Genomic DNA, 23,076 nt, shown 5'->3' with positions numbered 1-23,076 from the left:
TTTCCCACCATTTAAATCGTTCAAACTTCTCAAGTAGATATATTATTTTTAATCGCTTAAAACAAAATATTTTGTAGTAGGAGAAATTATTTTTTACCGTTTAAAGCAGTAAAACTTATTGGGTAATCTTTTTTTAAACATAAAACTCTCTTGAGTTAAATCGGTAATTCTTACTTCTTTAGAACAAAATTAGCAATGATGAGAAGAATCACCACCCGTACTGAATAAACCACTTAAAATACTTTTATCGGGTACGAAAATTTATTCCCACACACCAAGCCTACAAAGAAATTGCTTTAAATCATACAAGTATTAAGCTACCGCACTAGTTTCCCAGGAGAACTGCAGTGATTGTAATACACAATTTTATTTCTATACATAAAAATGTGTTTGTTTTAAGTTTAAAACACAAACGAATCTGAATAGCAGTATATATTTTTCTCGGTTATATTAATTTCTAAATGGTTCAGTATCAAAGTAGTTAGTGTAACGTTTTGTCGGATGTTTATAAGAACAATTTTTTCCTTTGATCTTTTATAAACATTTTGACTGGGATAATCTTTAAATATACATGCTTATTTACCATCATATTACGATCGACATGCTAGCGACTGCTGGAGATAGTGGAAAGAAGCCGACGCAGCCTCAGAATAGCTGTTTCACTGCAGAATTTATTGATTGGTGACGTCACGGCTACAGAACATCGAGATCCCATAAAGGTTGCTATTGTCTGGTGTTAAGGTTAACCCCCAATGTTTCAGTAGTTTGATGCAGATGATGTAATTTCAGATTTCAATGACTGTGGTAAGTCATCTTTTGATATTATACAATTTTCATTGTAGTCATTCGTTCATGTACAATTAACACAGCAGCAATTTTTCGTGTTACTGCCACAGGATACAGTAATATATAGCTAAATACTAGGCTTCATAGTTGTGCTTGAAGAAGCGCTTAAAATATGATATTTCGGTTTGGTAATAATTTATTCCATTCGTGTTTTAATCGACAGCACTAATAAATTAGATTTTTAGAATAACACGCTTAGAATTTTCTCTACTTATTCATAGGATTTGTAAATAAGGGAAAGCATTTGATTCTCTGCACTTTTCATGAAACTTGTTCACAGAAATTACATTTAAAGTATACTTCAGTACAGCCCTATTTAGTTTTCTGATGGAAAGCTACAATGAAGGTACTCTCCTTAACAATACCAAGAAACAAACTGCAGCAGTCTGATGATGTTTACTAGCCTGATTCTCCCCACGGCGTGATATTCACCACATCAAGTGCGTGATGTATCCCTGATCAGCCAAAATATCTTCCGTGATAAGAAAAAGAAGAGTGTTGATCCATGAATCAACTAGAGCCTATTTGCATTATCCGCCTTAAGCAATGACACCATTGTCATGGCCTTCAGTTACTGAAGTAATGCAAGAGGGAATTTAACATTAGGAACAATGCCTGAAATATAGCTACTAGAGAAAATAAGTCGATTCCTTTGTTTGCACGGACTCCTGAGCCAATAAAGAAGTAATGAAATTAAATAAATTATATTTCCATTGTTTAAATGTTCAGTGAAATAAGACCCAGATCACTTCCGTAAGGAGTTGTATTAGGTTTCCAGTGCTATAAATTGCACAATTTGCTTCTTATTTTGGATGGCACCGCATTGGAAACCAACAGGTGACTATAACTTGACGAACCCTGCAGCTGGGAATCCACTGTAGTAGAGTTGCATTACTGCTTACATTAGGTATTTAATAGAGCCATCTACTGGGTGTAATTTAAGGCTCATAAATACTGCAAAGTGTATCTCCACATGGAAGCAACTGATCTAGAAGATATTCTAGTCAATAAGTTTATGGAGGGACTTCCTAGTGTCCTACCATTTAAGCATTATAGACGTCATATTTTTAAATGAAGCTAGACAGCAATGGAAAGTTATGAGTTGGTAATCTTAAACTTTTTCCAGAGCATAAAAAAGAACTGCAGTGGGTCTGACAGGGACAGAGCGACAAGTAGGTTAGCTCTATAGACACTATACAATTATTAAGTTCAGAATAAATGGCTGCTAGTGGAGTAGCTGTGCCAATGATTTGGACGGGGACATAACTAACTCTTTCAGAAGAATAAGTGAGAAGAGAGCCTTGCTATAGCTTTGGACAGTTTTGTCAATGATGGTGAAGATGTCTTTTCCGTGTGTCTGTGCAGGAGCCCATATGTACAGGTGAGCTACAGCTCTGTAGTGAAACTATAAAATGTTGACCAAAGTATGCTCATGAACAATGGACTACCTCAGTGCATATATAGACGATGATGATACAATTTTGTTTGATCCATAAGTGATGTCTCTTGGTATATGATTTAATGATGTGGTAGTGGCAACACTTGAGACACAGTGTTTTCTTTTGAAAAATCAAACCATTCTTGCTTGAATTGTTAATTCTCTAAGAACAAGATATATATACAAGTGGAAAAAATATTTAAAAAAAATTGAAAGTGTGAAAATAGTTGCATCAAAAAGTGAGAAAACAAGGTAGGAATGGGCATGGTGTAAAAAAATTTCTTCTTTACAACATCACAAAGAGGCGTGTCAAACATCCTGTCCATGCCTACTTCGTTTAATTTTTCTTTCCTGTATACAGTAAGCCAGGTGGACTAAACTTATCAAACTTAGTAATGATTATCATACAATGACTGGAGGTTTCTGTTAATCGAATTATTGGAGGTAATACATGTATTGTAAACTCTGTTTATAAGACACCAGAAGAATCAGATATTCATGTAGATCCATAACCTGTATGTTATTTTTCATTATAATTTGTCCGTCCTTTTGCAATTGTATGATAAGGCAGTAGGATTTCGTACAGTACTTAGTAATTACTAATCGTGGTATTAAACTGTAATGTTTTTATATATTAAAAGTGGTACCGTTTATTGAAAAAATATTTTTTTAAGAACTCCAACTCAGTACCACATTTAAAAATTACACCAATAAAGATATATTCAAACCCTCAAGTACAGTCCTAGTGAAAGTCGTTTTTTGTTGTTGTAAAGAGAGTACTTTTATTTAAAACTGTGTTCTACTATATAGAAATGGTTGTTGCAGATACCACAGTTATTGTAATTGTCTGAATCTTGAATAGTCAAAGTGTGAAATGTTTTGTGGATTTTTGTTTGTGGTGCCATTCAGTAGATGGCACAGGAGTTTTGGTTACATGCATAAATACTGACATACAGGTTACGTCCATTATAGTAAGATAGGTGGATTAAAATACAAAGATAAAAATCCTAAGAGGTTTCTGTGTATCGATTTCATGGATTCAGTTGATGGTGCAGGAGTTTTGGATACATGCATAGATACTGACATACACGCTACGTCCATTATAGTAAAATACAATGAGATAAATCCTGAGAGGTTTCTTTGTATCAACTTTATGGATTCGTTTCTGTCTAAACAAAAGTAGAAGAATTGTAGTCACACTTTTGTATGTACACATAAGTTGTATAATATCATGAACTCAGAAAAACGAAGTAGGCATGGAGTGGATGTTAGACACGCCCCCCCCCCCCCTGTGCGGTCGTACAGAGGAAGTTTTATTACACTGTATCTATTCCAGCCTTGTTTTCTCACTTTTTGGTGCACCCACTCCCACACTTTCAATTAAAAAAAATACATTTCCACTTGTTCATGCACATTTTTCATTCAAGGTGACATGATATTGTGCATCATTCATACATTTGTGTTGATATCCTGTATGTATATCATCAGTTGGGGTTTGCCCCATAATGTTATGATATCTACAAATAATGGTGGGCCCGGCATGGCCTGGTGGATAAGGCGCTCGACTCGCAATCTGAGGGTCGCGGGTTCGAATCCCAGTCCCACCAAACATGCTCGTCCTTTCCAAGAGGGAAGGCTGTCAAGTGGGTTGCATCCTTGACGTAAGAAACAGCTTTAGAAACGATGGCAGAGCAAGATCTGCCATCGGCTCGACGGTCTGCAAGGACTATGGGAAAAAATAAAAAAAATAATGGTGTATATATCTGTGTGTGTGGTGTGTATTCTCTTCACTTATGGTGTGTGTACACATTGTGAATGTGCATGTGTGCTGTACATGTGATGACACACAATCTATAATGTGGATTGCCATTTGGATGATGTAGTGTGAGTTGTGGTTGTGTGTATATACTGAGGATTGAAAAATTAGTTATTTAATTTAGTTCACGCTAGCCCTAGTACGTGGTCCCTGTGCTATTGTTTTATTTGGTGTACTTATAACTAGGGTAAGTCTGTTTGTTACACAGCTAGAAGCGTTCAACAATGTCAGTCAGTGAGATAGAGAAATTCGTGGTTTTGTTAATTTTTTGTTTCTGCTCTGCTGACTTTCTCAAATAGTTCTATGACTTGTAACTTTGTATGTGGTTTGTACATCACCTAAGAGTGTCTCTCAAATACTTTTGATGATTTATTGTTTGGATCTTAAAGGTGTATATGAGTAAATAGTTTGTATTGCATGTATTGTGTGTTCCCCATTCCTACTATAAGTACTATGGAACTTATGATATATAAATATGCATTTATTCTGATTATAGTTTGTAATTATGGTAACCACATATTAAAGTTACTGATCAACATAATTGTTTATATGGTGTAAGAAAGAGAAATAAATGAAACTAATAGTATAGCTAGCAGTATTTGATCAGTGCCACATCAACATGCAAATACACGATTGCCAGTACATCTAAGGTCACTTGTTGACTGTGGATTGTTGCTAAAATAGTTTGACAATGTGTTTATTGGATCAAATAGCTAGCTGGGAAAACAAACATCAAACATGGAGATAAATTATATGCTGAAAGACAGATTCATTCAACTTCCGAGAATATCTAGTCATCACCAATAGTAATCATAAGAAAAAAGGAGGTAATTCAAAGATTCTCTGTGGACTTCAGGTTGAAGAATGTGGTAATGTGTGTTGATGCAATGCTCTGATTGTTTATACCATTAGATTTTGCTCCTAGATATTTGTATGTCGAGTTAGATGACACATGCAAGGATATTTGTATGAGTTTTGCAGGCTGTGTGATGTTCCAGCTATTTTCTAGCAGCTGTTGGAAGCCATAGTACGTAATTTACTATGGGAATAGTATTCCTAGCAACCAGTGAGTAAAAGCTAATGTGAGTATGTAATAAGTTGTCAACATATTATATATGTAAATGATAAATGGTAATATGGCTACACATTTCAAGGTGCAGTTAAAAACCTGATCATGATACTTCGATAGTTTAGACAAGTAAGTCTGAAACAAAACTTTTTTCTCGTACACAATAATTTATTGGACATAGAGTGAGCAGGAATTGAGTACCTACAGATTCTGTTAAAAAGCAGTGCTAAACTGATTTGAACCTATGAACAAGAAAGATGTCTGAAACTTTCTTGCCGTCACATCACATTATAGGTGACAATGACATTTAAAAGTAGCGAGAATTCCATCTTTGACTGGATATCTAATACAACAGAGATGCTATGATAGGATCAGTTAAAAACTCAGATCTAGCCTGAGCACTACTTAGCGTGCATCAAGGTAAAGCATGACTATTACAAATCGTTGAATGAAACATAGGAGCACATGTCCTCTGTCAGTTGTTTGAACTATTGGAGGCACAAGATGGAGTACTACATTATCACTACAAATGCAGTACCCATCCTTTGAGGAAGCTAGTAGTTTTGAAACTATGAGGTCTGAGATTCTCTGAAGATTATATGATTCATGGATTAGAGAATATCAGAGAGTATCTTGTATTATTATACTGTCACTACAACCTACACAATTGAATCACTCAAACTGTGATAGAGCTAGTGCTTCTGAATCTATGAGAGCTGAGATTCTTTAATCATTACATGATATTTAGACTGGAGATCATCAGGGTGTGACTTGTATATAGAATATAGATTTTGTAATTGTATTCCCACAATAAAGTAATTTGTAATTAATAAAAAGAATCGCTCAGACCAGAGAAACTATTTCGGTAAGTTGTAGCTTCTCCATTACGTAGAATAGCTCTGAATATTGCCAAGCTATTATCACAAACTGACTGTGATAGTCGTTACATTCTGTTGATAACTGATCACTTCAGTAAGTGACTTAATGTAGTGACTTAAGTGACTGATATGTTGGCTCAAACAGTCACTAACATACTTTATGAGTGGATCATCCAAACTGTGAATTATGTAATTTCAAATTTGTGAGCTCAGACCAAGCTGGCTACTATGATTATCACTTGCCAACAGAGCAACAGTCTACCAATCTTGTTAATGTTTGAAGAGAAGTTATGCTCCCAGGAAATCTTATGTATGCATCACACCTGCTGCAGAATTTCTGAAATGTTTGTAGGAGTATGTGGAATTGTTATGGACCACATTAGTTAATGTGATCAAATTCACATGTCAACAGATAAGAAAGTTGTCAAAAGAAAGAAGAAGAATTTATGATAAAGAAGTGAAAGAACGTAAGTTGATGCAAGGAGACTGATTGTAGTTCTGGTATAAAATAGCAACAAGTAGACCACCGAGATCTGACTGGAGTGGACTTCATATTGTGCAGCAATGACGCAGTCCGCCAAAGCTTGAAATTCAGTAGTTGCATGACAAGCAGAAGTGCTTAGAACATGCATATAAGCTGAAATTGTACGTTACTGATAAACATATACGACACTGGCTTTACCAGAATGTAGAGAGTGAATGAGCCAAAACTGTAAACGATGATGGGGGCACCATCAAACACTATTCTGATCCACTAAAGGAGAAAAAGAGAATAATTATGAGCCTTTTCTTGGTTTCAGTGAATAACTAGAAGAAGCAAAGCCAGTACCCAAGTTATTAATGCTCTCAGAAACTCAACAACAGTAGTAGCAGCTTCAATCTCCAAGTCAGTACACTGTGAGTTAGAAATAGATCTTGGTAATCATGAGATCAATATCTGGCAGAAAGTGATGATCATTATTTTCTGAGCTATCAGGTGGAAATTCATAGTGGAATATCTCCCAGATATTTTGTGTGGACAAATGTAAATCCTACTTTGCTCAAATCTGTTCCTAAACAAAATAGTATGCTTTTTGCTATAAACATTTTGAAAAAGACATTAGTCTAGGCTACAAAAGTTAGTTAAAGCCCCCTGAAATATTCAACAGAATAAAATGAAATAAAATACTATTAATATACTCAGAGAAAGTTGTGTAAAGCTTTGTCACATTAATAGGATTGTTATGCCTGTATGGTATGATATTATTTTGTAAAAGCACACTTCAGCAGTTACAAGCTAACAATGTAAAAAAAAAGTTAATTAAAGAAACATATAATGTCTTCAAACAAAATAATAAGCAAATGGGAAGTAAAAAAATCAGAAGAATAAAATTGATTTAAAATGAAAAATATGAATAAAACTGTTCTATTTATATATAACATATAATCATATGATTCAAAGGGTTGAGTACGTTATACCAAAACGATGCTGAATATGCAAATCAGCAAGCCACGTGACAACCACAGCTAATACAAAGTTGCAGTGGAATGGAATGTATCAGAACTACATTTTGACATTGTTTTACGTTTGGTAGGTAGTGTGATACCACAAAATATACCTTGTACTTAATGTACTTAGAAAACATAGGAATAACGATCAATTTGGGACACTAGGGCCATCCAGTCCTGGTAAGCAAAGCCCAGCATCTTGTAATAGGTGAGAATCTGCAGAACAGAGACTAGTAGCAAAAGCCATCCAAATGTGCCAGACAATAGTACGCAACATAATCAAGAAGAATCCCCATGTAAAAACGAGGCCAGCATTGTATGGGTTCACCAAGATAATGTATCCAGTCATATCTCCTGTTAACTGTTGCATATCTCAAGCAGCTTGGGAATAAAATGGGTATTCATGCTATTCTATATGAAGACATACCAATCAATTTGATGGATGCAAAGGCTATGGATTCTTCTACAATCAAATTATTAAAACGTGCACTGGGAAACCATCGTCCTCATACACTAGATTGCTTATAGAAAGCAATTAAGGAGGAGTACAGTACTTTGAACATGACAGCATTACGATAGAGCCTTTTTAAATCAAAAATATTCTGTGAAGGCTATTGTAAAGATGCATGGTCGTCAGATAGAGCATGACAGGATGTGGCAAAGTGAATTGTAATGACGTGGTGAGGCTCCAAAATCATTTTGATATAACGTACTCAACTTCTGGACATATATAATATATAAATAGATATTTCATCCAATGCTTTATTGTACTTTCTTCCATGTTTTGACTGACGAAGTTTAGGTTGTGTAAACATGCTCGTGTTGACTTCTTGTTTTCTTTTTGGATTATTTGTAATTTTTGTTTCAGGTTATGTGTAAGCGCTCTTTTTTATTTTAGGATTGTGAATAAAAAAGGGCTTGTGCTTTGTTTCATGATGTGTTAACGTGTTATGCTTACCTTTAATGTTATGTGTAATTGCTGTAAACAAGTTTATGTGTATGTACACATAGACACACACATACTTCTTAAATTTTAACTAATTTTACTAGAGCTTGCTTTATTCAGTCACCCTTGGTTTCAAATTTAATGTTTGTTTCTCCTGATATTATTTCATTTTGTTTATGATGACACCATTATATTTTACTTCTATTTAATTTTTCCTATTCATATGTCACACAGTAAACAGGTATGAGTAGTCCTCCTCTTTTATATATTTTCCGATATTGTATATATTGTTCTCTCCATTTCTCAATCATTCTCTTAGTTCTGTGGTTATTATTATTGCGCTAATGAAAAACAGTTACTCAGAACTTTATTTTATGTATTAAAATGTATTTAATATTGTGTTGTGCTGAAGGATCTTGCTGATATAATTCTTGGATTGAGATTAAAATTATAATCTTCTTTGTGTTCAAAAAAAGGATTAATTTTCAATGTATATTTAGTACTTTGTTCTGTGTTAACTGTCTAGGTAGCTGTTTGAGTGATAATCGTGGCTGTTTGGCATGTACATTTAGTCCATTCATTTCATTAATTTATTGTGCGTCCTGTGCTTTAAGTGTCCGTTCAGTCTGAATAAGGTTGTGATTTTGCTGGTTTAATTTTAGTTGGTGCAAAATCAAAGTACTGAGGTAAAGATAAAGGAGAAGGCAATTATATTATGCAGATACAACATATTTTACTCTCTTATAGGACATAAGACATATATCTAATTTGGAACATGTTTAATCTGGTTGAGATTGTGTGTTAATTCAACCCTAAGTGTTGCTTTCTGTGGTAGGATTTGGTCCAGGAAGCTATCTACAAAATTCAGTCGGGGAAGCTAATGTATCATGGGAAATTTGTATCCTATATCAATTTGCATTTAATAGATTACTTTACAACTATCTCAAGTAGCAGAGTGCCTCTGGATACTAGTGATCCAATTTTGTGATTCGTCAGCTACAGAGAAAATGTGGATTGTGAACTCAATTTTTTCATTTTCAGAATTTGCTTATGCATGTTTAATCCAATTGTTGAGCCTGTTAATTGCATGTGCATTTTTTAAAGTTAAGTGTCCAGTTTATTTCAAGGATAAGTTTGTTTTATTAGGTTTCCGTTTATATATAGCTTATTTCTTTCTTTCATTGTAACGAATATGTCATATCTAAAGTCCAACAGCTCAACAATTCTCGCCACTATAGATCAGCCTTTGTCTAGTTTACTTCCTGTGTTGAAAATAAAGTGTTTTTTACAGTTTTACACCATATATTACCACTTTCACTCTTCCTACGACAATTTAATAAGTTTGTATTCCAAAACGGTAGATCTGCGAACTTTTCGTTATTTCAAAGAACAGGTAATTATGTGCTTGGTCTATCTTGAACCTTGGAATATCATATACACAAATAAAACCACCCCTGAGAAAGTTAACTTTAGATATTTTAAAGTAACAGATCTTGTACTTGGATGTTGTGGAGGTTTGTGTAAAATTATATATATATATGAAACATATAGTATGTGGGTAGTGATAGTAATAACATGCCCTGAAATGAGTGTAAGTACATTTAAAATATTTTTCACGCAGTAGTTTTCTTTGGTGGGAGATAATTCTGAAGGATTTTGAACGATTCGGTAAAGAAAGCTAGAAGCAGACCAAGTTTATTGTACCTTATACACATATCAGCGTAAGTGGGGTTTAGCAAATAGGTTAAAACCTAATAATATTCAGATTAATTAACCCAACTGCTCTCTACTAAGTACTCCTATTTATAACTGAATTTGTGAACACAATGTGATAAAACAAAATAAAACACTCTCGTCACGTACCTAAGACTCCTACAAATTTTGCACGTAAATACGTAACTTTGAAGGAGGGAAAGCGTTGACATTGATGACAGAGAATTCAAAATACAAGAAAAGTCAGTTGCCTTTACAACAAAAAGTATGTAACATAGTCTCAATATAAAATGAATTTTCGTAAGTACAAGTTACAAAAAGGAATGGAGACTGTGGGTATTAATACTTTTGTGACATTTGTTAGATTTACTCAGTAGCTTCCTTGTGTCATTAGGTTTAGATTAATTTTGAATTGTGGATGCCAAATGCTTGAAATGTAGAATGATTATTATGGACTAGAATAAATTACCCACAATCTGCTGCGGGATTTTAAGGTCCCCTCATGATTCACAGAGGCTTCAATGTACCAGTCAAACGTCTCCATTATCCTAATTATTTCCATAGATACCCCAATGCACCAATTCTTTAATTGATTTCTCTGTTGCCATTTCCCAAACTTAATTCATTTCCACTCTTTTTAAAAGCCAATAGTTTTCATTTAGCTTTTCAGATTCGTTTTGTTTCTTACCGTGTTTTTATTTGAATTATTTTCATTCTCCGAATTCTCCAATACTCTCTGATTCACATTTTCCTCCCCTATGTTTGTTGCCGTTTGCCAAACTTAGTTCAATTCAACTTTTTTTTAATTCTCAGATTTGTATTTTTCCTCCCATGTTTGTGTTGAAAAAAAAAATTATTTGGCAGAAAACCCTCCACATGCTGTTCATTCAGTAAGTGAGAATTAGAAAAAAAGATATGATACTTTTCTATAGACCTTCAGGAAGCAAAATTATGGGGCTTAAGGGCTATAGGAGTCAAATCTAAAAAATAATACCCAGGTGCACACCCTCAGAATTCTCTTTGTATCCGTGCAAAGTTTCAGGTCTCTAGGTTCTTTCCTCTTGGAGCTATGACGGTCACACACACACACAGACAGCCTCTTTTATTATTATAGATGTAGTTCTATAATTTTATTTGATGAAGACAAAAACGCTTATTATGTCTACCTCAAATGCTTATTATTTGTTGTACTAGTTTAATCTTTTCCCAGTTGACGTTATCCTAGTATATATGTAATATTATATATTTATGGATAATATCATTTGTGGCATTAATATTTTTTCTCAATTGCATTTATTTGTTATATTCTTATCAGTAATCAAGTAAATTATAGTGCATCATTCTTTCCTCGATAATTATTTTATATCATAATATAAATCGTATTGTTTTTCTGAAGTAGGCTATAATGTAATTTCCCAAATTGCTTCTCGTGACAAGTTTTAAAACATGTTGTTTTTTTTCACCCTAAAACTATTTGTGGCTATACTGGCAACTTTGCGAGAATAGGCGCGGCTATATTCATAAAGTGTAGGGATGACATAAACTAAATTAAAGTGCTAGTGCTAGGATTTTCTTGCTGTCTCTAAATACATAAATAATTATTTAATGAAAAACTTAAGAAATGAGTTTAGGCTTAAGCAGGCTTGTCAATGATATTAAGGTTGTGTTTAATATTAGTATTTAGAAGATAAGAAATTATTGGATAATTTGAGAGAAAGTATGAGAGTACTAATTGTTACAGTTCGTCATTGTATCCTGTTTTGATCTCTAGTGGAGAATTAACCTCAGTGTTCAGTGAGCAAGAGGTCACTTTACTCCATTATAAACGTTAGTATAGCTATAGTAGGACTTAGGACTTTAATTATGTAATGCAACCTAAGTCTATTGGAATCAGGAATGTTATGAAATAAATTATTCGTTTTAAAAACTACTCTGAAAGAAATTGAACTTTAGCAATTTGTATTTGATTTTGATACTTTTATATAAAGGTGTTTTTAACAATTTATTATTTCTTTTTCTTAAGTTCAATGTATCACCAAGTTTTAGTTTTCAATAAAAGGGCTAACTTTTAGGCCCACTGTGGCATTTTAGGTAAAACTGATTTCCATAAAGAGTATTAGGTGGGTCCGCTATACAATGAGAGGATCGTCAGGATATATTACGAAATAATAAATCCTGAGTTGATTAGTCTAGTTTACTTCTCTTGAGATGTATTCCCGCTAACCAATTCATTGTATATTCGAGAAAAAAGAACACTTAAAAGTAACATTTCATACTTAATGAAATGTTGGATTCGCCCATAGCGACTAGGGGAGGCTGTAACCTCAAGTTATCTTCTGGCCTACCATTGGAGAACACTGCTGTTGACCTTAATGCACAATGTGCAGAATCATAGCCATTCCATCCATGGACAAAACAGGCGTTATCTCCATAGAATGACAAAGGAATAAATACAGCTAGAACGAAATCAAAGACTTTCTTGACCACGTGCTATGCAAAAAAATCATAGTATGTAAAGAAATGAAAAATAATACATTAAAAATCAGAAAATAGAAAATGCATTGAATGCTTGCATGCCATACCATTATTAATTATATTTGTTTTCTTTGTACCTAATATCAATTCATTTAAACGTTTTTTAAGTATATATATATACAATAACTAAGTATTTGTTTTTTTGATAGTTAAGCACAAAGCCACACGAAGGGCTATCTGTTCTCTGCCCACCACGGGTATCGAAACCCGGATTCTAGCGTTGTAAATCCATAGACATACCGCTGGGCCACTGGGGAGCTATAACTAAGTGTAGAAATCAAGAAGATACTTGCAGAAAATTCAGTAACGTTTGATAATAAAGACATTTTAAGAAACAAATAACATTCATGCAATATTTCGCAAGCTGAAAAAGTGCTTTTACAAACAATAGCACGATTCATTCGATACAGCTGGTACAACATAAACAGAAGAAATTTCAGATTAAAGAGAACAAAGGTGCTGATAAAACAGAAAAAAAAGAGATATTTGAACTATGGTGCCTACTATCAAAAATCCGCAGTTCTTAATACCGTCATTTGTCACAGTGAAGGCATTATAATGTTATGATGAATCCCACTACACGTTGGTAAAATAGTAACCCAAGAGTTGGCGGTGGGAGGTGTTGACTAGCTGCATTCCCTCTAGTCCATCACTGCTAAATTATGGACGGCTAGCGCAGAGAATCGTCGAGTAGCTTTGGGCGAAATTCAAAACCAAACCTATATGTTCTTGGCTGCACATTTAGAGGTGATATGTTGCTAACATGACTTGAAGTTATTTTCATACCAGCCGAATCCTTGATGCGAGTGAAAATACATTGAAAAGTCGCAAATAACATGAAATACCCACAAGAACAAATAGAAAGTAAGCCTAACATTAACTCAGCTACATATGTGTAATCTGATTTTACACACACACGAAGATCCTAGCTTTTGAGGAGTCCAATAATATATGATTAATTATATATGATATTATTTTACATATGATTTAGGTAGAGTCTTCGTGATAAACAAAATTAAAATGGGAAGCAACTGCCTGGTTCAAATTGGCATTTAAGGAGAAAGTATTGAAGGATTAATCTATAAAGGTAGCTTAGGTAGCTGTTTCTTGGTAGTTGTTTAGGTTCAAAGAAACAGAAGCGCTTAGAAATAGGCAACTTCTCTTTACCCCGCTCGTGTTTACGAGTTATATTCCTAGAAAAGATCGCGAAGAAAAAAAGAGAACTAGTTTGACCTTCCTTTGACTGTCTAGGAAACCAGAAAAGTATAGAAAGCCGCTCGACCTTGTTGCTTCTGGATGGACGTGTTGGCCTTTTTTTTTCTTGGTGGATGATATATTTTCTTTGTTCTAAGTAATGTAATTAAATTCTAAGCAGACTCCAACCAACAATAAAAAGGGGGTTTATATGGCATCGGGTAAGATTGAAGAGAACGTGGCGGGTTTGGCTGATGGTTCTTCTATGTGGTTGGAAGAACGAAGAACGACTTGACTAATGATAGTAACAAACTGCTGATTTACATGCGTGGATATCTGTTTAGTGAATTTATCTGAGTCAATGTGTCTACAACTGTCCCAGTGTACTTAATGTTCAGTCATCATAGCATGTTCTTTCAGGGTAGAATTTTGTGCGTTCATCAGTCTTGTGCAGCCTTTATGTTTTTTGTTCTTGCCACAAACTATTTTTTTCGTTTTTTGTTTCGATGTAGGTTTGTATACAGGAACATGTTATTTCTTAAATGTCGTTTTTGGGTTTGTTGTCAGCTGTTTTTTGTTTAGTTTTGAAAAGGATAGATCTGAGTGTAGTGTAAGATTTCCAGTAGACATCATTGTCTAATTTTTTGTCTACCCATTTGATCTTCTCACATACATTTTGCACGTACTAGAGGTAAATAGTGTTGGACTTGTTTTTCTTGTCTGTTGTATCAGTTTTGTATTTTTCTTCTTCTAGTATTGGTGATGAAACTAGAGGGGTAACCATTTCAAGGAGTTTTCGTCGTAGGTGTAAAAAGCTCTGCTATCTAAGCACTTAATACTGCGTTGAGCAGAAGGTGGATAATAAGACTGGATGTGTAAGTATCTATCAGAATGTGTTGGTTTCCTGTGTATGGTTGTGGTGATTTGATCGTTCTATCAACTGATGAAACTATCAAAGGAACGACAAGCTGTTGTGGTTCTCTCTTTCCATCGGAAAGTGGATTATGTTGTCTATAGTAACAAGGCTAGTAAGTTTTCATGTCTACAAAACCATATTTAGACATCAAGCTTATGCCATCCTGAGAAACGCCAAGAAATGAAAATTCAACATTACAAAACAAAAACCCAGTGTTTTGAATCATCTGAAACGAGACAACACTATTAAAATTCTATTTGCAGATAAGGCAACCAGCACAGTAATCTTAGATACAGATGTTTACGACACCAAGATCAAACAGTTCCTAGTCGCCTACTAGTACAAGTATCTCAACGATGACCCCACACAGGACAGACAGAGAGACTCGTCAATAGAACATTAAACAAACTCAACAACCGAATTTTAATCAATGAAAACATTAACAAAAATCCACGAACTAGCAACAACTGCCCTTCACACGTTTACGAACTGCCTAAGATCAACAAACCTGACATACCTCCAATACCTATAAACTCATATTGCCACCATGGAAACAAAGAATAAGAACAGCCTGTGGTTCCTTGATGTAAAATGTCAAAATCACCACAACCGCACACAGGAAATCACAGATAACTATACTACCAGTTTTAAAATTCACTTTCTGTTAAACGTATTATTATTATGTGCTTGAATAACTGAGCTGAAACTCATCAAAACCGAACGCCTACACAACATACATTGTTTTAAACAGAACGGGTTACCCCTCTAGTTTAATCACCAGTAGCTGGAAGAAAATAAAAAGTGACACAACAAACAAATCTAACATTATTTGCCTCCCGTATGTACAAAACTTCAAAAATAGAAGATCAAACGAGTAGACAAAAATTTCAACACTGATGTCCACTGGAAATTTTACAAAAACCCAGATCATTCCTTTTCGAAACTAAACAAAGAACACCTGACGACATACACGAAAACGCAATTTATGAAATACCATACTCTGGTAAACAAACCTACAATGGAAAAAACGGAAAAACTGTTTGGTTGTTTTGAATTTTTCGCAAAGCTACATGAGGGTTATCTGCGCTAGTCGTCCCTAATTTAGTAGTGAAAGACAAGAGGGAAGGCAGCTAGTCATCATCACCCACCGCCAACTCTTGGGCTCCTCTTTTACCAACAAAATAATAGTGGGATTGATCGTCACGTTATAACGCTCCCACGGCTGAAAGGGCTAGCATGTTTGGTGGGATGGGGATTCGAACCCGCGACCCTCAGATTGCGAGTCAAGCGCCCTAACTACCAGGCCAGGCCAAAAACTAAAAGGGAAGAAACTTTAGGGCAAGAAGAAAAGAATATAAAGACCGTACAAGACTGGTGAAAACACAGAATTCTCCACGATGACTGGACGTAAAGTAGACTAGGACAATTACAGACGCACTGTCTCAAATATAGTCTGGAAAACAAGCAAAACTAAACAATATTTCTAAATCAACATGATGAATCCACTTAGTCATCGAAATCAGTAGTTTGTGGCCATTACTGATCAATTCGTCACTCGTTCCACCACTACGTTACAAGAAATACTAGCCAATCACGTCACGTCCACTTCGGTCTTTCTGGATACGGTATCAAACCGTGCAAGAACCGGTACAAGAAAGGCGGAAGTCTCAGGAAACGTCGTCCTTTCCATCTGTAAACTAGTTTTCCAAGACTTTCTCCTCAAGAACTAGGCACTTGCTGTTCATTTCAACTTTGTTCAATGTTTATTGTAGTGTGTTTCGAATATTCGCACAAAACTACACGAGGGCTAGCTGTCCTTGTTTTTAAACTGATAATAAGAGAGAAAGCAGTTAGTCAACAGCACCACCGTCAACTTTTGTCTAACCAAGAACTGAAATTTGGTCGTCATTCTTACAAACTACCAAGGCACCAAAATGTGAAGCGAGATATTGCGGAAACAAGATGCAAAAGTTGAACCTTCGAACTTAATGTTCAACTTGCTAGCTAATAAATTGGACGCTCGGTCCAAGCGTCTATTATTAAATGTTCACTACTTTCCTTCAAGTATATTTACGGATTGAAGTTTTCTTAGTTGCTTAATTCTGAAAATGTAGGTAAATATATTATTTTAAGGCACTCAGAACGGTTTGTTTTCTCTTTATTTGCTTCGTATATTCGCATAAAAGTACAGAAAGGCTGGCCGTCCCTTATTTTGAATTGATAGATTGGAAGAGAGAAAGCTAGCCAGTAGCACCCACCGCCAACGCATGGGTTACTTTAGTCGAATAATGGGATTTCAACGTCATTATTGCAATGCACCCACGGCCTAAAAAGTGGGGAGTGCGAACCATTGACTCTTGGATTCACAATCCGGCACGCTGATGACCAGGCCAAACACGATCCAACTTGGAATAAACTTTATTACATATTTTATTTGTTTGTTTGTTTAGAATTAAACACAATGGGCTATCTATGCTCTGCCCACCACGGGTATCGCAACCCGGTCTCTAGCGTTGTAAGTCCGCTGACATACAGCTGTGCCACTGGGACACATACATATATATACACACACACAGACAGAGGTAAAATTTCTGTCTGTCACGCTCATATTTTCAAGAGTACATTACAGGAAAATAAATAATTTTCTTCAATTCCTAAAATTTCATATCGATATAAACATCGATCCATCAGTCTTCGTATCTGTGAAAAAAAATATTAAGAACAAAAATTTTTCTTTTTCTGATGGAATTTCACGACATATAAGCTCTGACTGCACATCATACACTTGTTTATTATTATTTTTTAGGAAAGGTACTGTTGAATTGTTTCATTGGGCATCTGCCAGTATTAATAGCATACTAAGCCATTTTATATACATTCGTCACATTCTGTCTGGAAGAGCGATATTTTACTTGAGTTCAAAACAGTTAGCAAGAAAAAAATATAAAACTTTTGGGCTAAAAATAATAATGTTTAAGTATTACATTTAGAAATCGTAGCTATATTGCTAGCTTCACTTTCGGCAATTTTTTGTGTGAAACACTATCTTAAAACCCGATTTTTAGCATCGTAAGCTTGCAGACTTATCGCTGAGCCACTGAGGGGCATGAAATAAAGCATTTTGACAAATTCAAGTTTAGTTTGTTTGTTTGTAATTAAGCACAAAGCTACACAATGGGCTATCTGTGCTCTGCCCACCACGGGTATCGAAACTCGGATTCTAGTGTTGTAAGTCCGCAGACATACCGCTAGTGAGTGATAAAGAACATTCATTTGACTAATGTGCCGAGCTGAGTAGAGCACAGATGGCCCATTACATAGATTTAGGCTTAGCAACAACCAAACTTTGTCTCATTTTATCTTAATTTGTAGTAAAATTCCCCTTTGTTCAAGGTCGTTTTGTGTTTGGGTATTCCTTTATTGGGATAAAGTACAAGAGATTAAATTTTAACAACAATAACAGGAGATTTAACTTGATTTTATAGTCACCAAGGTGACTAGTGTGACAAACAGAGATTCGCATAATTCTAGTAAGGAACAAAGTAAATTTTTATTGGTCTGTGAACTCACAAATGTGAAATGCCTAGGGAAAATGTGAAATAAAAGAAAACAAAACAGAAACGTTCTAGGAATAAAGTGGAAATAATGGAATTATATAATACTAAATATAACTGAACTTATATAATGGTAATAAACCATTTAATTATTTCGAACAAAACAAAACAAGTCGAGGGCCCGTACACTCTAGGTTGTCTGGTCACTTTGATCTTGAAGTGAAGACTGTTTCATAAGCAACGTTAATTATAATTTGGTTTGTTTCTTTTGGATATTGTACAAAACTATAAAAGGATCACATGTGCGTAGTCGTCTCTAATACAGAACCGGTAGACGAGAGGGAAGACGACTAGACGACAGCATCCACCGTTAACTCTTGGGCTAATGTCGTCTGACCGAATAGTGAGATTTGAATTTCACTCTCAGAGCATACTCCCCATCCCTCCATTGCGTATCGCCATTTTGTGGCAAAAAGTCACGGACCATGTATCATCGGACTTGAAATCCGGTAAACTAACTACTAAGGTCATTCTCGGCCCTAAATTAGCCCCAAAGAAAATATTGTATTTGTCTAACTATTTCATCAGTCTTGTTATATATCTTTTTGTATGCATGTACTATCTTTCTGTCATTTTTTATCTATCTGTGTGTTTGTTAAATCAATGTCTTTTTTATCTGTTAGATTGCTATGGAATAAAATATATTGGTATATAGTTGAATCTAAGTAAATAAACAAGAGCATGCCAATATGATTTTCATAAATCACAATAAATTTTAAATTAAACTTTAATTTTAGTATTTAATATTTTCATTCTAAACGGTACCTTAAGCGATACGTTGGCTAAGCAGCCAGGTTCTGCTGCCATACTTCTCCCTAATTTTAAGGGAGATCACCAGTTAGCAGTTACCCGTCACCTACACAGCTACTCTTAACGGAATAGTACGATTAACTGTCACTTTTATAACACTCCTAAAACTGAAAGTGTGCAGCATGTTCAACGTGAAGCTAATCACAGACTGCCTTTGGCCTCTTCTTTCTTAATATCAACTTTAATTGAAAAAGTTGAGGTCACACAAATGTTTTCAGAACTCAACAGTCTGGAATAGTAAATATGTTTCAAATATTCTTTAATAGTGTTGTGGGCTTCTCCTGAACATTTTTCTAATATATATCTATAAATTGTCAGTCTGTCTAATCTCTGAACGTCACAAGCTGTTGTGAGGAACTGGTTATATCAATTTTGATGAAATTTAGTAAAAGAAATCAAGTAAATACCCCACCATCACTATTAAAGGATGGTTTAAATGGATACACAGTGAACGAACGGTTCGAGTTGGCAGCCAGTTCAATGTTTACTATGTGAAACTAGCGCTATGCGAAAGTGACGTTTAATGCCGTGCGTAATGCGGGAATCTTTGCCCGTAAGTAGCGAATGACAGGAAAACACGCCGTCCCACCATCCCCATAAAGCCAACGAATAAATGCTACACGAAGCATAGACACATTTGGTAGTATTATTATAAAACTAAGTTTATATGTCAACCAAATACATGATGAAAAGACCAACTTCAACCATAATTTTCCTGTTTTTATTACCCAAAACTGTCAATAGTTTAAAATATTAAGTAATTTGTTTTACTAACTTCCTCACTAATTGCCTATTATTGTTTTTATAAGACTTATACACATAAAGTTTTAAGATTGCATATGGCTCTTTAAAGGACAAATTTTGGCTGCAATCATTTGCTACTAGAGGGCGCTGTCATTCTAGTATGTCCGCCTGATTGGCAGTCGAAGGTTCAGTGTCTATGTAATCACTCGTTCGCTTTTTGTGCATTTTATCTGGAAATATTAAACAGTTTTAAATATAATTTTGTCACTTTAAATTTCAGAATATTGAAACGTCAGATAAATAGCTTGTCATGATATAAAAGACTGTTTAGTTTAGATATTATTGAATAATATAATTTTGTGAATGAATATTTTGTTATTGTTTAGTGTTTGTTATAACAAGAATTAAAATCAGACGATTGTATAAAGTTGTGTTCATAAGTCATTGATGTTGAGATTATCGAACTTCACGTGCAATACATTAACGTCGAGAATATAGAGATTTCTAGAAGGCGGACAGACGATTAAGTGATAAACATACAAATAGTGTGAGACGAGCAGAAACAGCAGATAGACGATAGCAGAAGGGATTAAAGTTACGGCCAAGGAAAAGTTCGACGTGAAGTTAACTACCGTAGAAGTGATAGGCCTAACGATTGACATAGGCTTAACTTTTTACTATGTTAGAGTAAGACTAACAGTAGAAAAGGAGATAAGAATAATAATTTATTCCGTCAAAGCGTGGTTCTAAAGTAATTGAATCAGCCAGAGTGCACTTTGACAGAAGGAACAGAGGTTATTTTGAAGACCAAACGACTACGGCAACTTGCGCCACAACTGTAAGTGAATCACACACAGAATTCTAGTGCGATAGTAATAGAGAAGATATTTCGGCTTGTCAACTGAAATTCTAAAGTAATTAAATAGGCATAAGTGAACATTTGACAAAAAGAAGAGAAAATGCAAATAGACTTCTCTGTAGCTTTGTGTTAAGACAAACAATTAGAAATATTTCGCAGAATACAAACATTTCTATTTAAATCTATGAATAAATTACTCCAACAATAGATTTTAAAAATAAAGTATTACAGCAAATTCACTTTTAAGAGAGGTCTTGTTGGTTATTCATTTCTAATAATGTTTCTTAAAACTTGGATTTAAATTTAGTTTTTATCTTAACGTTGTGATACTCTTCGACTTTACGTTTCTTGACATTCCATTTTAAATTCTAAAGAATATCCATAGTTATTTTGATAATTTCAAGGTGAATTCAGGTCTTCTATGCTCTTTTTTTTACTACCAGCTGGACCTCTAATGTGCTTCTCTTGTTATTATTCAGATGGAACGGAAATTGCTCATTAACCATTTATACATACGTGGATTTGTTTTTAAAGATTCATCGGAGTATAAAATATTAAACTGATTACAAGACACGGAAGAACAATTCCTGGCATGTTTTGATGTCACTCCTTCTTTCATTTTGCACGATATGAACGCATTAACACATTAATTCCCTCGTGGTGTTTTCAAAATCCTTTTACATCATTACTTTGCCTTACAACTTGAAATATAAGTTAGCATACTAAATTGTAAAAATAGTGTTAGCTCTTTTTTGCGTGTGATAAATAGGATAGAATGAGAAGAGAGAGAGTATCGTTATCTCGGGTTGCTTGTTTAAGCAGAGAAGAGTTACAGATTTAGTAGATTTGAACGTCAGCGTGGTTGCTGTGTTCCGTTATGTGTTCATCCCACTGTCTGTGTACTTATGTTAATAAAATATCCAAAAAAGAAGTAGAGGCATCGAGGAAAGAGTTACGTTTAGTCTTTATACTAACACAGTGACACTCTGTAATACAATAAGGGGGTTTGTGGAAAGTTTGCTAACTTTTAAAGTTTGTGAATTAAAGTATAGCAGTGAGTGAAATAAACTGGGAACTTGAGATTCATTGATGACCCTTGAATATAAACATTCGATGTACCTATATGTAAAAACCTGAAGCTAAAACGCATATTGAATAGTTGCCAACATCAAATCATCTATTTACATGATTACACATTTTATTTGTCATGTGTTTGAAGGAAAATTTCCCCCTAACCTAATATTTTTATTTCACTACAGTCACCAAACAATATATTTTTGAAACATTTGTTTCTTGTAACATCTTTGTCTAATTCGTTAAAACTTAGTGATCATTTAATATTAAGGGAATAAATAGTCTGGAATCTTTAGTATGTCCTCTGTAAAGCAAATAATCTATTTCTTTCTTAATTATTATTATTTCTTTTTCCACATAATATTAATCACAAGGATTGAGAAATTGTCGTGAATGAGGATCATATACGCGCGTCTTTATCAAATAAACTGTAATTGTTACTCATCAATAACATTTTGACATACAGGGCTTATTTGAAGGTTTTAGTTATAGACATTTAAAAAACAGCAATGCCCTAGTCTTTATTCGTTGTTCAGTCAATGACAAGATAAATAAAATTGTTAATTAAAAAAGGGGGAAAAGGGATCGTCAAAAAGAATAGAAACAAGTTGAATCAAAATGCAAGGATTACATTTTCAAGTTAACAATTAGGAACTCAAAAAAAAGTAAACAAATTAGGCTGGAAATAGTATCTACATTATTTTTTCAAGCTACAAATCTCTATTTTGACTCCATGTCTACAGTACTTATCAACTTTTTAAATAGGTCATGGACATTCGTAGTGTTTCATATAGTATATCTGTTTAGGCTTTGGTGCAGAATACTCAGCAAATCAGGAGTTTTTCTAATTTGCAGTTGATCACAAATTGTGTACCTGCAAAAATATTTGTGCAGTTGAAAGTTCACCTATATAAATAAGTTCAAGTGTGTAAATATAAAAGAAAAAGAAATTTAATATAAAATTCCATTCCAAAGTTGATAAGGCCCGGCATGGCCAGGTGGTTAGGGCACTCGACTCGCAATCTGAGGGTCGCTGGTTCGAATTTCCGTCCCACCAAACATGCTCGCACTTTCAGTCATGGGGGCGTTATAATGTGATGACCAATCCCACTATTCGTTGGTAAAAAGAGTAGCCC

The 23,076-nt window shown here is 34.5% G+C and overlaps 1 protein-coding gene across 1 annotated transcript in view; it reads left to right on the top strand.

The window, feature by feature from the left end:
- The first annotated feature begins 678 nt into the window (after window positions 1-678).
- LOC106463890 overlaps window positions 679-23,076 on the top strand; it is a 35,899-nt gene continuing 13,501 nt past the window's right edge. The window contains exon 1 of the mRNA XM_022391526.1: window positions 679-804. The gene's annotated coding sequence lies outside the window, so the exon portion shown is untranslated. The remainder of the gene's footprint in view (window positions 805-23,076) is intronic.

The sequence above is a fragment of the Limulus polyphemus genome, unplaced genomic scaffold (assembly GCF_000517525.1).
Source record: "Limulus polyphemus unplaced genomic scaffold, Limulus_polyphemus-2.1.2 Scaffold1510, whole genome shotgun sequence".
Lineage (NCBI taxonomy): Eukaryota > Metazoa > Arthropoda > Merostomata > Xiphosura > Limulidae > Limulus > Limulus polyphemus.
Note: the sequence above shows the minus strand (reverse complement) of the source record. Positions and strands in the feature narration are given on the sequence as shown.